The sequence below is a fragment of the Setaria viridis genome, chromosome 8 (assembly GCF_005286985.2).
Source record: "Setaria viridis chromosome 8, Setaria_viridis_v4.0, whole genome shotgun sequence".
In the NCBI taxonomy this organism is placed as follows: domain Eukaryota; kingdom Viridiplantae; phylum Streptophyta; class Magnoliopsida; order Poales; family Poaceae; genus Setaria; species Setaria viridis.
In genome coordinates, this window is record NC_048270.2 from 7,687,839 (window position 1) to 7,703,450 (window position 15,612).

Here is a 15,612-nt window from a genome sequence, read left to right on the forward strand (position 1 = left end):
CACACTTTCCATTTCCAAAATGACATTCATAACCATCATGGTCCATACGTGAAATACTAATCAAGTTTCTATGTAATGAAGGAACATAAAGTACATCTCTAAGTACAAGCATGAAACCATCAACTAGCTCTAGAGAGACATCGCCAACAGCTTCAACTTCTGCTTGGACTCCATTTGCGACTTCAACGCATCTTTCGCTTCTTTGCGTAGTCCTCGTCGAACGGAATCCCTGTAAAGAATTTGCAACATGAACAGTTGCACCTGAGTCAATCCACCAAGTAGATTTCGAATACTGTGTATACAAGGATTCATTTACAAAAGAAATAGTATTCTCACCTCGTTTTGCCATTATTGACTTTAACCAGTCGGGACAGTCTTTCTTGAAGTGCCCCTTTTTCTTGCAGTGTAGACATTGATCTTTGTCTACTGTGAGAGGCTTTTGGTGATTCTGCTGCATAGGAGCTTTTCCTCGTGCCTTCAAAGAGGAGTTAGCAATCTTTTTTCTGTTATCCTTCACATAGTGCAATGAGCCACCATATGAGGATCTAAGTCTGTCCTCTTCCTGCACGCACATGGCTATCATTTTTTCCATGTCCCACTGTTCTGGCTGCATGTTATAATTGACAACAAAAGTGTCAAACTCTTTTGGCAGAGAAGCAAAAACCAAATGAATAATGTGCCCAGGCTTGAGCTTAAGATCCATTGGCTTCAACTGTGCTGCCAAGTTGTACATCCTCATGATGTGATCTCTTATGCCAGTCCCTCCTCCATTGTACCTCTCTGTGGCCAGCTGCTTGAACAGCTGGGTAGCGTATATCTTTGAGGAACCAGTGAACTGATTCCTTATCTTGTCGAGGTACTCTGAGACGGAGTCACACTCTACGATCGAGCCCAAAATGGCAGGCTCAATCTTATTCTTTACCAAAGCCATACATTTCTTGTTGGCAGTGGTCCACTGTTTGTTTTCAAGGGTATATGCCAACTCCAGTGGAGCATAGTCCCTTTCCTTTTGCTGCCATGCAGCATCATCATCACCTTCAACCCTTATTGGCTTCTGTGGAGCTTGTGGCTGCGGTGTGGTCAGCACCCAGTCAACTTCTCCACAAACGAAGGAGAACTCAATCTTCCTCCTCCATTCTGTATAGTTGTTGCCTTTCAGAATGGGTATCTCTTTGAGACAAGCCATTAAGTTGAATGATCCTGAAATTTACAATCCATAAGTGAGATCATAACAACAATTGCATGATTTATTTCCAACGTTGGTCAAAAAAATAAAACATACAACTGTTGATGCAATTTAAAACTATATCACCGTTGGGCAGAAATAGAAATAAAAGTATCAAAAGAACTTTTTAAATCATGATACAGTTATTAACAACGTTGGTCAGAAAATAACAGCACCATGATCTAATTAACTTTATCATGCTCTCACTAAATTTAATTGTCTCGTTGGTTCAAATTAAATTTAAATGGAGCAATAAATATGACTTTTGCAGCGAAAACTGTGAAATAAATCTATTTTCAGAAGCAAAAACATTGTACAAACTTTATTAATCTCTTATACAAATTATCCCGTTGGTTCAAATTAGATTAGAGACTAAAACTATGCAAAAAAACATCAATTAAATGCTTCTGGAAATAGAAAAAACTAATTATCAGACGTTACTGTGCAAAACTCGAATTTCGGCCCAGCCGCGAAAACGGCCCACAGCCCGTTCCCACGCTCGGCCCGTATTCGCGACGCCGTCGGCCCGCTAACGCGGCCCACGAAAACGGCCCGCCAAAACGGCACGGCGCTGGCCTCCCGCGCGGCTGCGGTTAGTAGGCCGCAACCTGGGCTTGGGCCGCGAAAGCGGCCTGCTGCCGCGTCCCGCCTGGGCCGAAACTGGCCCGGACGATCTCGACCGCCCGTCCAAATCCGACGGTCAGGCGTCAATCGCGGCGGATCAAAACCGGCCGACGGCCGGCTCCCTGGAAACCCTAGCACCATTCTTTCTTTCTCCCCGCGAGCTCTCGCCGCTGCGGCGGCGGCGGGGCTGTCTCTCCCGCGCCCGGCGATGGCCGGCAGCGGCGGTGGAGGGATGGCCCCGCCGGCGCACGGCCGCGGCAGCCCCTTCCCCCTTTTCTTTCTTGCCTCCCCCTTTCTCCCTCCGAGCCTCCCGAAAAAAATGAGATCCAGAGGGCCATGGCGACCATGGAGAAGGGCCAGCGCCACCGCGGGTCCCCTCGCCGGCGCGCGCGTCCACTGCGAGGTTGGGCGTGCCGCCGTCGAGCGGTCCTTTGGTGGTGCTGTTGCGCCCCCCCCGAGCCCTGAGCGGATGCGCCGGCGGTTCGGGTGGACCTATTCCCCGGCGAGCCCGAGGCTCGGCCGGCCTTTGCCGCTCGCCGTCGGTGGACGTGCGGCGGTGAAGAGGACAGCAGGTAATTCTCCCCGCGTCCCTCTTTTCTTTAGATCTAGGGTTAGGGTTAGGGTTTGACTTTTGCTGTTTCTTTTCGATCTATTGGCTTTTTCCCGTTCTACTTCTTTTTCCCGATCTACAAGAACTTCTAGGAGGTGTCTGATACCATTGTTAGAGCCGTGCCTAGGATCTCTAGATGCACATCTAGTCGGGATCGTGAAAGAGATGAGGGACATGGTGTTCCTGGTGTATGTGCCGAGAGTGTGAGAGAGAGATAGGGGTACCTTCACCCCTAGATGTGGGAGCAGCAGAGCTGCTGGCCATCGCGGGTTCGGTCGGTGAAGTCTGCGCAAGGCAGCGATGCGCAGTGCCGAGTCCGGTCGTCGGTGAGGTGGCGGTGGTGCTTCCCGCCGCTACTGCGCAAACCTAGATCGGTAGGTGTGTCGGTGGGGCGGCTGGCTGCGGCGAACATCGTGAGCCGAGCCGGGTCCCCCACCCTGTTTATATAGCGCAGCGCGACAGGGGCCCACCACCCATTGCTAGGGTGAGCGCCCCCGATCAGGGCGCTGATCAAGGTCCCGATGGGCCTTTGGGCCCATTGGGAAGGAGATCAATCTAACAAATTGAGCATAATGTATAGGATTAAACACAGAAAGTTTGGACTTTCAAAAGAAGAGAACATCTTAATGCTTTTTCATGTCCAAGAAAATGGATGGGTAAAGGGGGGAAAACGACAGGACATGGGTTATCCTAAGAACAGCGCAAACTGTAGAAACCTAAGTCAAATCAAACATAACAGTGGGAGTACACATTTCAACATTCTTAAAAGCATGATATGATGTGTCGTAAGTAGTTAGAATGAAGGGAAACTGTACATACTGTTCAACTTTGTAGCCACGTTATTGAGAAGCTTTGAATGAACAATCTGTCCAAATGTAGACATCCAAGATCTCCCCGTGAAGTTTCTGATACTGCTCTTGAAGCCCAGCAACCCACGGTGAGGATATCTCTTGCATATCATCTGTAAGAAATAAATTCTTCAAGTTGTCCAAATTATCAACAAACCTCAAGTTTAGACAGTTCTCTGCTTTTAACTGTCCCGCACAGGGGAGATTTGTGACCCTCTCTAGGCCTTCACATTCTGCGATTACAAGCGTGGAGATAGACTGAAGGTTCTCCACAACCTTAAGGCAGCCCAAATCTCTAATTTCAAGCGTCTTCAAGCTGGTGGCATCCTGTCCAAGCCTCTCTGGGAGAGCTTTAAGCTTTGGGCAGTGAATGATTTGCAAGCACTTCAATCGAGGCAGCAGCCGCATCTTTGGAATTGAAGCTCCTCCTTTTTGCTTCACATTAGCACTACCTTCTCGCACTTCACTACTTGATGCTGATACCTCTCCTTCAACAGAAACTAAGGTCCACTCCTCCAAGTTGGGCACATCCAATATGATGAACCACTCAAGACGTGGAAATGCTACTGCCCTTACAGGTTCAGGATTACCCACCCCACAACTTACAAATTCGGGTCCAATCTTGATAACAGTAGTTGCTCCGCGGATTTGTAGATATTTCAAGTTGGGGAGATGCCCAACTGGTGGAAGATGAACACAAGATTTACAATAACTGAGTATCAGGTATGTCAGCGAGGAGAGGTGAGTAGTACCTATCCAGGTGGGATACCTGCGGCCAAAGAATTCACCAATTTCAAGGTATTCCAAGCTGTGCGGTGGGATTAGCTGCTCAAAGGTCTCCTCAGTATTGCTAACTTCCTCTTCAGAATATTGTTCATCTGTGCACCGCAGTTCTAAAGATTTCAGATGCTTTTTGTTTATCAGAAAATCTGTGCTACAAGGACCTGCCTTTTCAAATTTAACCATTGAAAGGCTTCTCAACTGCTGAAGACCACTCAATTCCTCAATGTCCCATCCATCTTGCGTTAGAGTAAAATTATCAATGGCACGGCCGCACACTGGAATTGATTGTAAATCGTTGAGAAAATTCAGTGCACCATACCTTTTGGAACCTGATTTATCGGTGTTCCAGAGAGACCAAGGCACCTTAACTGACATAACTGAGTTATTGCCTAGAGAAGACAGTGCAAAGCTTGGCAGTGCTGCAAGCTCAATACCTGAAGGTTTTTGAGACACCCAATGAAGGTTTTTGAGACACCCAATGGAATCAGGTAGGAATGATATCTCACTAAAATCAAGATTAAGTGTGTGTTTGGTTTGAGGGTTAAAGTGGGTTGGGACGTGTCGGACCTAGATGGATCCATGTTTGGTTCAGAAATTAAGTGGGTTGGGTCCATCCCTATGTAGAATATTCTTACCAGATCCGGGTCGAGATGGTCCACCAAATCGAACGGACCATCCCGACCCACTTCCATTCCGTTGTGCTCTATCTTCTCCGACGGTTGGAGCGAGTGCGAGGCGCGGCGAGGAAGGGGCCGCTGGTGGGGAGGGCTGAGGCGCAGCCAGGGAAGCTCCCACGCAGGGAGGCCTGGTCTGTGGGGGAAGGGCGGCCGGTGGGGGAGGGCTGAGGTGTGGGCACGCGGCAGGGGCAGTCTCCTCTCCGGGAGGCCCGGCCGGCGGGAAGGGAGGAGGCACGGCAGCGGGGTGGGAAGCTCACGGCGGCAGATGGTAGGATGGCGCTCAGGCGGCCAACGAGGAGCAACGGGCTAGGGAGCTAGCGGCAGCGGAGGGCAGGGGCGCAGGGTGGTGCTCGGCTGGGTGAGGAGCCGTGGTAGCTCGCAGCAAGAAGATAAGGATCAAATCGAAAAAAAGAAATAAAGAAAATGAGAAATAGAATGGATGACAAATGGAGCCCATAAATGACTGGTGGGCTTGCTAATGAATGTGTTAAAGGTGTCAAAAATGACATCATTCATCTCTAACCAAATAAAAAACTGGAATGAACCCAACCCACTCAACTAAACACGAGGTGGGTTAGATCCAACCCAGAAAACAGGGATGGAGCTAACCCATCCCACTTGATACTTAAACCAAACACATGCTAAGTAAACGCAAATGGATTAAGCCACCAATACAATCTGGAATGCTTTTTTTATAGTTGAACCAGTCAAATCCAATACTCGAACGTGTGGCAGAGTTTTGAATATTTTATTTTCAACTATTGTTGGCTTGGTACTATGAATTATCAAAGTCCTTGCTCTAATTTGTTCCTTGCCGATGTCCGGGAGCCTGACAGAACCCTTGTCAGGAACAATTGAAATTCGCCGTAATTTTGACAAAGATTTGAAATCCAACAATTGTTGATCTCCACAGAAGCATTCATCTTGTGATAAATGTTGAGCAAGCCGCCTTAATAAACTATGCATTCTACAGCGACCACAATCAACGTAAAAGGGATCTGGTTGAAGAAGATTCCAGTGTATCAATTCATTGTAATATTCTTCAGCTGTATCCTCTCCAGGAGTTCGTCTTCTTGCTCTTCTACAAAACCCTCGACAATCCAATATCTTATAAGGTCAGCTCGGTACATGATATGACCTTCAGGGTACAATGCACAGTCGAGGAAGCATTGCTTCAAATTTATTGGTAGGTCATCATAACTCAGATACAATGCTCCTCTGAGCTCAACGGAGAATTTATTCGTAGACCAAGCATTCTTGTTTATGAACTTTCTCTATTCATTCTTTTGTTGCTAGAACACTAGAAATGACCTTAATTGCTAAGGAAGGCCGCCACACATACGAACAATTTTTATCCCTATATCTCGTAAGTTTTGCACTTCAGCCTCTTCATTAATGTTCATGCACTTCCACAGTAGCTCCCATCCGGTACCATATGACATCAGTTGTACTCGATGCACAGTGTCATTCCAAGTCTCTAGCGGTATTCTAAGTCATCCAACACAATAAACAAGGTTTTGTTTTCAACAGCTGTTCCAAGCTTTCTACTTAGTTCGCCAACTGTCTCATCAAGCATATAATCTACCCCAATGTTTCGAAGAACTTCTTTCAAAAGAGCATCTTTGGAGTATTCCTGAGAAACACAGAGCCATGCTCTTGTGGTTAAGGCTCCATTTATCATGTCATCATTATATATTTTTTGGGCGAAAGTAGTTTCCAACCCCACCTGTTCCAACAATGCCAATCTTGTGTGCCTTCTCGTCCTTGTGTCTAAGAATCAGTTCCACCAATTGCATGGAAGCAAGTAAAGTTTCCTTTCCCACAAGGTTGGGCTCCAAAAGTTCACTAGTTCTCGTTCTCGTCACAACTGAAGCTTCCTCTTTATTACGCACATTCTGAAGTTTTAAAAATCATTCACCAAGCTTTGAAATCTTGTCAAGTTCAGTGTTCAAGTTCCTGATCCGGATGGCAATCTTGTGAAGACTTTGGATATTAGGAAGGCAAGAGAAAAGTTGAAATATTACACACATTTCAGAGCTTCTTGATGATGAAGCATCAACCATTAGCAGCTTGTTTCCTTCTAATCAGGCCAAGTCAATAATGTTATCAGCTTCATATGAAGCATCTTTCAGCTCGCTGAGCCAGTTGTTAACTGCTGACTCCTCTGTTCTCTCTGCTCTGCATCATTAATAAAGCATGGTACTTGTTTCATCGTTCGTTGTAATTCTTTGAGATCTTCTTGTAACCCCAGAGTTATAATGCCCTCATCTATAACGATATCTTGAATCTTGCTAACGATTGAACCAACCTGAATATCAAGTATGGCTGCCATCAGATAACTCAATGAGAGGGATCCGACAAAAATACCTAGCTTGACAAATTTACAGAGCAACAGGATGACAATGAATGTAGAACAACTGTCAAGATGGTTTGAAAAGTAGATAAACTTACGGATATTGCTATTGTTTTTCATCTAGATTTTAATAACGTAATTTAATTTAGTGTGGATTATACTTTGTTTCAACACACTGGAGGATCATTAATAATTGACATGTTGCATAGAAGCCTTGACAAATATCTGTCTTGATTATATTTTTAGCTATAACAACATTAATGTGTTTTCCATTTTTATTGGCAAACATCTTTTGTACTAACTGAATGCTCACACAGTGAACTGTTGAAGCAATCTGAAGCACGGCGAGAAGCCTTACCTTTCAAACAGTATTTTCCAACAATAAGTGATTGAATATAGCACCAGCCGTCAGATGATGGCCAAGGAGAAACCCATTAATAGAACTAGTCCATCAACCCATGCTCCCGCACGGGCTAATATTTTTAGAAGCTATTGTATTTGAAAATTATTTAGAAATTAAACTTCTAGCTAATAATCAAAATTGATTACCTACTACTCTCTTATTTTTTTCAATACGTCAACATAATACTTATATAGATATGTACCTATCTTTATCCAATTGTGATTGATTTTTAATTAATAATTACTCTATGCACTTTTTCATCCATATTCATACTTTTTCCATTTTGTATCGCACCTCCAATCCTCCATACATTATGTTTAGCATACAAATCAATATTTTTCATCGATTCCTCACGTACATGTATAAATGGTCTAAATGGTGACACTCATCGTGTGTATATACTTTAACTTAGTATTTTTATATTAATAATGACATAAATAGGTTATTTAGAATCATATATTAGTTTATTTTTGACATTTATGTATGATGCACATGAATATAATTAGATTAAGATTTAGATGTTTAATTTAGGTTATTTTTAAAAACAACTTACGTGGGTAATATAGATAAAATTTTAGAATGACATTTTAAGTTATGCTTTATAATGATATGTATTAGTAAATTGGATGAAGATTATGGGATTACTTTAGATTATTTTTTATAATAGCTAAGCTCGGTAATTTAGAAATAGGTTTAGAGCTCATTTTTGAATATTTTCACAATGATAGTGGTGGGTAACTTTTTAGAAAATATAATAGATCAATGGCTATGATTATTAGATTTTACAAGATTGGTGTTTGATGTTTTTGATTTTTATGAGAATTTGTCTCTTTTTTTTTCTAGCTTGTCTCATGGGAACTAATGTGGAGTCTCCAATGGAAAAAAATGGGACTACATTGCTAAAAAATATTACCATAAGCTACCTCTCGTTTGTTAAATATTTAAACACAATAGATATATACTTATTATCTTCATCCAATTGTGATAGAATTACTCTATAATATTTTCATCCACATTTATAATCTTTAACTTTTCACTTTGCATCGTAGGTATGCGCTTGAATTTGTTTAATGAACCCTAAGTTTGTGATACAATTTTAACATAGAAATCTATATTCTCATCATTTTCTCTATATCTTTATAAATGGTGACACATCATGTGTGTAGACCTTAATTATTATATCATATACCAATAGTGCAAGATATAGACGATTTATAATTATATATTGCTGTATATTTTAATTAAGGTTATTTGATTCAAACGTAGGATTATCATGTTATTTTTAATAATGGCATGTGTGGGTAATATAGATGCAAGTTTTTAAGTAATAGCGGTGGGCAATTTGGTTGCAAATTAGGGGGTTATTTTAAATATTATTTATAATGGCATAAGTGGGTAATTTTGATGAAGATTAGGGGGTTACTTTAGTTTATTTTATATAATGGCAGAGGTGGGTAATTTATATATAGATTTAGGGGGTTACTTTAGGCTATTTTCATAATGGCATAGGTGGGTAATTTTTTAGAAAACATAATAGATTTAATGGCTATGATGATTTGAATCTATCGATCAATGGTCGGATGTTTTGCTTTTTTGTGAGAATTTCTAGGATTTCTCTCTTTTTCTAGAGTGTCCACCTAGGAATCCTAGGTGGCTTCACCTGGAGGCTTCAAAAGGAGCCTCCAATTAGTAATAGTAAGATATGTGACGGAGGACAATTAGTTGGTTGCAGAGAGTAATTGGAATCAGCACATCACACTTCCACACCTGGAAAAAGGTGGGGACGATGACACTAAGCAGCAGTTGCTTGTTAAATCGAAGTCTGGTTATTTTAGTGAATAACTTGAACTGATCAGCAAACGACTAGAAGAACAACTGCTACCAAGTAAGAACAACTACAAAAAGATTACCTGAATACTGAATATGTATCAACTGAAGAGCAGAGAGCTATGGTAGAAAAATGGCAAGAGAGCAATCCAAGCATACATTTCAAAAAAGCAATCCAAGCATCCCCAGGTGGTGACCTTGCTGTGCACTCGCAGGTCCAGCTAAGCCTGAACAATGGCATGCAGATGTCAGGATTGGGCAGAGGTAGCCCTGCTAATGCTGTGAAAACCAAGCAAAATGAAATCGGTCCATTAAGACGCCAGTATATTTAAGAAACCAAACCACGCATTTCACTTTTGCACCCAAGCCAATCCAAACAACTTAGCTTTTTCGACTCAGACAAATTTAAACAGTTGAAAACAGTTTCCCGACAATTCAATTAAAGGGTCTCCAAACAATTCCATTTGACAGTGGTCCGGTTCCCACCACTACTTAAAAATTAAAGCATAGAAAAATAGGAAAATAACTAGAAATAAACAAAAGAGATTTTCAAACATGCAGAACTGAAACATTAAAACAGAACAAGGCAACATGAACGTTTATCCAATTATAATAAAAATGTTACCACTGCCACAGAAAAACACATTCTAGTGTATAATACTACCATGAAGATTTCAGTATATGGCAGTCATATTTCAATTTTCTACCTGACCTTAGTCAATCAAAACATCAATACGTGTAAGAAAAAGTTCCCTGAATTTCAGGCCTCAGTTTTAATGACAAAATGTAGAATATTTACTAAAACCAATTACAACCGTTCCTCTATAATCCAATCCAAAGTACTACTTTTAGAAACAGAACTTGTAGCAACCAGCTGTGGAAGAACAGGATTATGGCTGGGACAAGGTGTGCTGTGTACAGACTGCAATGCACCTCATCGCATCTTACTTGTACTACCATTGGCTTCCCTGTTTGGCACTTCATATATTCTTACGATCAGGAGTAAATGGCAGGTTAAGTCAACGGTCAAGGTCTAGTCTTCTTTTCATTTTCATGGAGAACTGAAAAACTAATAAGGCTGATAACTGAATCAGTGCAGGGCAGTTTTCCTCTTTTACGGCGCACAGTACTAGACTATACTAGTGTTCAAAAATGACTAGTATAAAAATATCAGGTGGTCAAGATTAATTGTATAGTACTGAAAACTTCAATTGTGGTATAGGTAGTATACATGAGTAGTATAGGCTAATATATTTTTACACTAGCATAAAGTTTACAAGATCATTCTATTTGGAATCTCACTTTTTACTATATAATAATTACTTAATTACCCATAACAATGGATGATTAAATCTGCTCTATACTATAAAAGAGCTAGCAGGGGAAGGGTCAAGCTTCAAAGGTAATTTCAGAAAGGAAAACAGTACGCAAGGTACACAGGTTACATAGGCTTAACTTTTATCTGACTAATGGCAAAACCGAACGATTTCTGCACCTATAAAATTTTCAGACTACATGACAGTGCTAAGACAAGTACTGCAGAACATAGGAGACAGCACTGTACCTACCCTACACTTGACGCAGTCTCATCTCGAAGGCTTGTTTCTCTCTGCCTCTGATCAAATATCATTGAAGAAACACGTAATTGAACCCTAACAGTAAACAACTTCAGCAGTTAAAGCGCACGGTGATATAAAAAGCATGCACCATTGCACATTCAGTTCGGGGTGCAAGAGTAGGCTTTCGGTTCCATACCTTTTGTCAGTGGGAAGAAGGCCAAGAAAAAGGTTGGAAAGAAAGATTGCTCGGACCTCGACACCGCAAAAACCCTCGATCGCCGAACCGATCACCTTGCAGTTGGCCACCACACCCGCTGAAACACTCTGCCGCCGGACACCCAACGAGCTTGAGACTGGAGCGGAAGAGTACCGCGTGGGAGCTATAAAGCTGCTGCGGCGGAGGCGAGCGTGCCTGCAAGGGTGCGTTGCGTCAACACATGAAAAGCACTCAAACGTGCGGGTACGGAGGGATTCCTTGCTCCTCCTCTGCACGGGCTGGTCAGATAGGTCTAGCCGAGGAACCCAGCAAGAGACCAACGAACGCTCACCTGGGAGGGATCTTATCGGGGTAGGTGCACCTTAGGTTACCTTAGGCTCGGCAGGCCAGTTAGAGCGCCTCCTCATGCCATAAAGATATAAGAAAAACAGTGCATGGGGTTGGAAAAGGAGAGAAAAGATAAAAAGTAAAGATAAAAAGTAATAGATTGATTTGTGATCGATTGGATACCCTCAATCGGCCGTAGCCTTTGATATTTATAGGGTGCGGAGGTCTTGCCCCTAATAGAGTCAAAACCTTAATAAATCTCGTGCAAAAATACAACTCTTACTTGGACTCTACGGACCCAAACCGGTTTGACTGGTGTGCAAACCGGTCTGACCTATCTCCTCGGGAGCAGATCTTCCGGAGGTCATAACTCTCTCATCTGAAGTCAAAATTGGACGTTCTATATATAAATTATGATCTACTTGACGAGAGCTACACAATGGTGAAGTCCAATTTATATTTGGACTACTTTGACTAAACCGATCTGACTGGTTGGGAGACCGGTTCAGAGATCCAATCGTCCAGATCTTCTAATTTTGACCGTCAACACATGCCCCCCTATTTTATGGCAAAGCTTGCATGCTAGAAAACATTCTCAATAATCAAAATTGTCTAAAGACGATGATAGGCAATAAATCACCCATATGAGGGTCTCTAAACACTTTATGGGTGCTAATGTAGCGGAAATAATACTCTAACAAGTACAACATCATATGAAACATTTACTTTCGGCTTTGAAACATCCAAACATATCTAATAACTAAAATCTTGATGTGACCATGGCGGCCAATCATGGCTCCTTGGTGAATCATAAGCATAATATTAATAATTATAAAATGAAGACTAAGAATTATACCAAAACCATAGATTGTAATTAGATATACTTGAATGTGCATTTTATGGCATATGCATCGACGGGATAAAATGATGAAGACCAATACGATGATCGTTGATGCTTCTTCGCTCTTGGTGATGAAAAATTCCTCCTTTGATTGTTTTCTAACCAATTGATTTGCTTTTGCTCAGCTATTTTATAATATCTATATAACAATTCAGCAAAGTTTGGCTTCTTCTTCATCACCTTAACACTTTCAGCTCCTAGAATTTCAGGCAAGACCGGTCAGACCGTTTGAACACCGGTTAGACCGGTTCCTTCAGAACCAGCCACTTTGTGGTCATCTTGCCCCCAGTCAAACTTGATTGTTGTCTAGCTATATTGTTTGAAACATGTTCAACATCAGGGGCAATCTGATCAACAGAACTAGCCAATATTTCTTTAATGGTCAACTTTTCTATGAATACTGTCAATCTGAATTTTTATTTAATCTACCATCTTTTTTTACACGATAGACTTGCTTGATCACCTTACGCTTATTTTTCTGCATAGACCGGTCATTATGTATGGGTAGTGGCTCATTATTGACCAGCTCCCTATAGGTAATGTAATCTGGACATAAATATCTAGGAAAAGATGGCATATATGAATTATAGTATCATGACGGATAAGAATATGACATACTACAATAAAATTCCCATGACATAGGCGTAGGTCATCCATGTGAAGGAAATGGCATTGATGTTGGAAAATTATTTCATTGCCAATTTTGATCATGGAACTTCTGTTTTTGAACAGATTTTGAATGCTTGGAATTTTTAAGCCGACTAGCATCATTGACATCGTTTTGTCTTTGGGACTTAATCGGAAGCTTTGTATCGGACTTTAGCTTTGCCTTTTGATGCTTGCTACGGTATTTGGATTCAACGGTTTTCCAAATACCAATCTTGGGTTTTTTAGGTTTAACCAGCTTTGGTATTGATTTATTTTGCAAAACCCTCAGAAGAATTTGTTCGACCAGTGTGCAAATTGGTTAGACCGGTCTTGGAAGAACTAGCACCTTTACATTTGTTTTGTCCCCCCCCCCCCAGCATAGAAGTACTTAGATATAGTTTCTATGCTGCTACTAGAGGGCTTTGGACCAGGAACTTTGGCTAGAGACGGCCGAACTTGATCTTGGCCAGCAACATGATTAGTTGGCAAATTTTTGCAAGGATCAATAATAACATTAGCCGGCTTTTCAATAGCCAACTTTTGAATATCAGAAATTGAATTACTCCATCCTCTTCATTAATCAATAATTTTACATAGATGGATAAGCGAGCAGATATAGAACCTTGCTCGGTTTGCATATAACAAGATAGAAACGATTACTTGCAGATCCATTGAGCTTCTTGTTTATACTCTTCACGAGCTTCCTCGTACTCTTCACAAGCTTTCTCATAATCATCTTCATGTAGAACCATATTGCTAGGGCTCAATGGATCAGCCATGACGGCCAGATTCTTCCTCCCCAGCAGAGTTGCAAAAATATGTTGACAAAAATTTAGGGCCAACACACGAAAAGCACTCTCATGTGCGATGTGCGGAGGGGCTCCTTGCTGCTCCTCTGCACAGGCCGATCCGACTGGTATGGCAGGCTAGTCAGACCCGTCTCGCCGAGGAACCCGGTGAGAGACCAACGAATGCCCGCCCGGGAGGATCCTGTCGAGGCAGGCACATGTTAGGTTGCCATAGGCTCGGCAAGTCAGCCAGGGTGCCTCCTCATGCCATGAAGACAGAAGAAGAATGGCACATGTGGTTGGAAAAGGAGGGGAAAGAGGAAAAGTAAAGATAAAAAGTAATAGATTGATTTGTGATTGATTGGATACCCTCAATCGGCCGTGGCCCTTTATATTTATAGGATGAGGAGGTCTTGCCCCTAATGGAGTTGAAACCTTAACAAATCTCGTGTAAAAATACAACTCATACTCGGACTCTACAGACCCAAACTAGTCTGACAGGTGTGCAAACCGGTCCGACCTATCTCCTGGGGGCAGATCTTTCTGAGGTCATAACTCTCTTATCCGAATTCCAAATCAGACGTTGTATATATGAATTTTGATCTACTCGACAAGAGCTACATAATGGTGAAGTCCAATTTACATTTGGATTACTTTGTCCAGACCGATCTGACTGATTGGGAGACCGGTTTAGAGACCCGATCATCCAGATCTGACCGTCAACTGCTGGCGAATCGGCGATAGCAAGAAGAAGGGAGTTCCTTTTCTTTTCTTTTGGCGAGCTGCTGGTCGTTCGATGGTTTTTCCGACTGACGAAACTGGGCACTGTTTGAACACACGGTTTGGACCTCTGAACCTCTGAATTATTGAACACACGGTTTAATATCTGAATCAACCAACCCAAAGCAGCTAGCATCCCAGTTCAGGAATGTTACAAGAGATGTCGCTGCAGGCAGGAGGAAGGGAGCGATGGAAAGTGGAGGAAGAAAGCGACGTTCAGTGAAAGGATCGAGAAGTATTGGCCCAAATTTCAGTTTCGTACGAAAATTGATTTTTCCGTTTTTATACCAGGCTGGAGATGAGTTGGGGAAATCCTTCGGAGCGAAGGAATTACGAAGAATCAGTGTATGCGGATGTGGTTCTCGCGTGGTGCTAGGCCTGATCCTCCATCCTATTTTGGAGTATTGTGTAGAACACTCAGTCACCACCATGCCTGCACCAGTGTCACTCTATGACCATAATATTTATTAATTGCAGTGTGCAGTTGATGATCCTGATGCTCTAAACTTCTTTTTGTTGTTTGGCTGGTGTACTGAGTCCGCAATCCACATACACGAGTCGGTAGGATCAGGTCGCTATCTCTGCAGTCAACAGAGCTGAGTTAATTCTGTTGTTTCCCAATCCATTGAAGGTCTATAGGCCAAAAGTGGCAACGAAAACTAGACACGTTATACATATATTAGTTACAGGTAGAGACAATGAACGACAGCTGTTGAGGCTAAATAAATCAAGTAGCTCCAAAGTTTCTTTGCAGAATTTTGAAAAAAGACAACTCAAAATCTTTAAATACGATCACACAGAGAGAAAGATGACAACTCCACTCGAAATTAAATACCACACTCTCCTGCATATGGCTCTGCTCATTGCCAGCTCCACTAAAACTCCAAACAGGCCAGGTAAAAAAACATGTGGGCAATGCTATATTGCTTTGTCAATAGGCATTTTCTCCACTTACCTATTTAAAGAAAGTGTCTTGATCAAAAGATAGTACTCCATCCCAAAATAAGTGTCCGTTTAGAAAATTTCAGACACACTAGTAGTG

The 15,612-nt window shown here is 42.1% G+C and overlaps 1 pseudogene; it reads right to left on the minus strand.

Annotated features, from left to right (window-relative positions):
• Window positions 1-3,147: 3,147 nt before the first annotated feature.
• On the minus strand, window positions 3,148-7,099 carry LOC140223680 (putative disease resistance protein RGA4; annotated as a pseudogene).
• Between the last annotated feature and the right edge of the window lie 8,513 nt (window positions 7,100-15,612).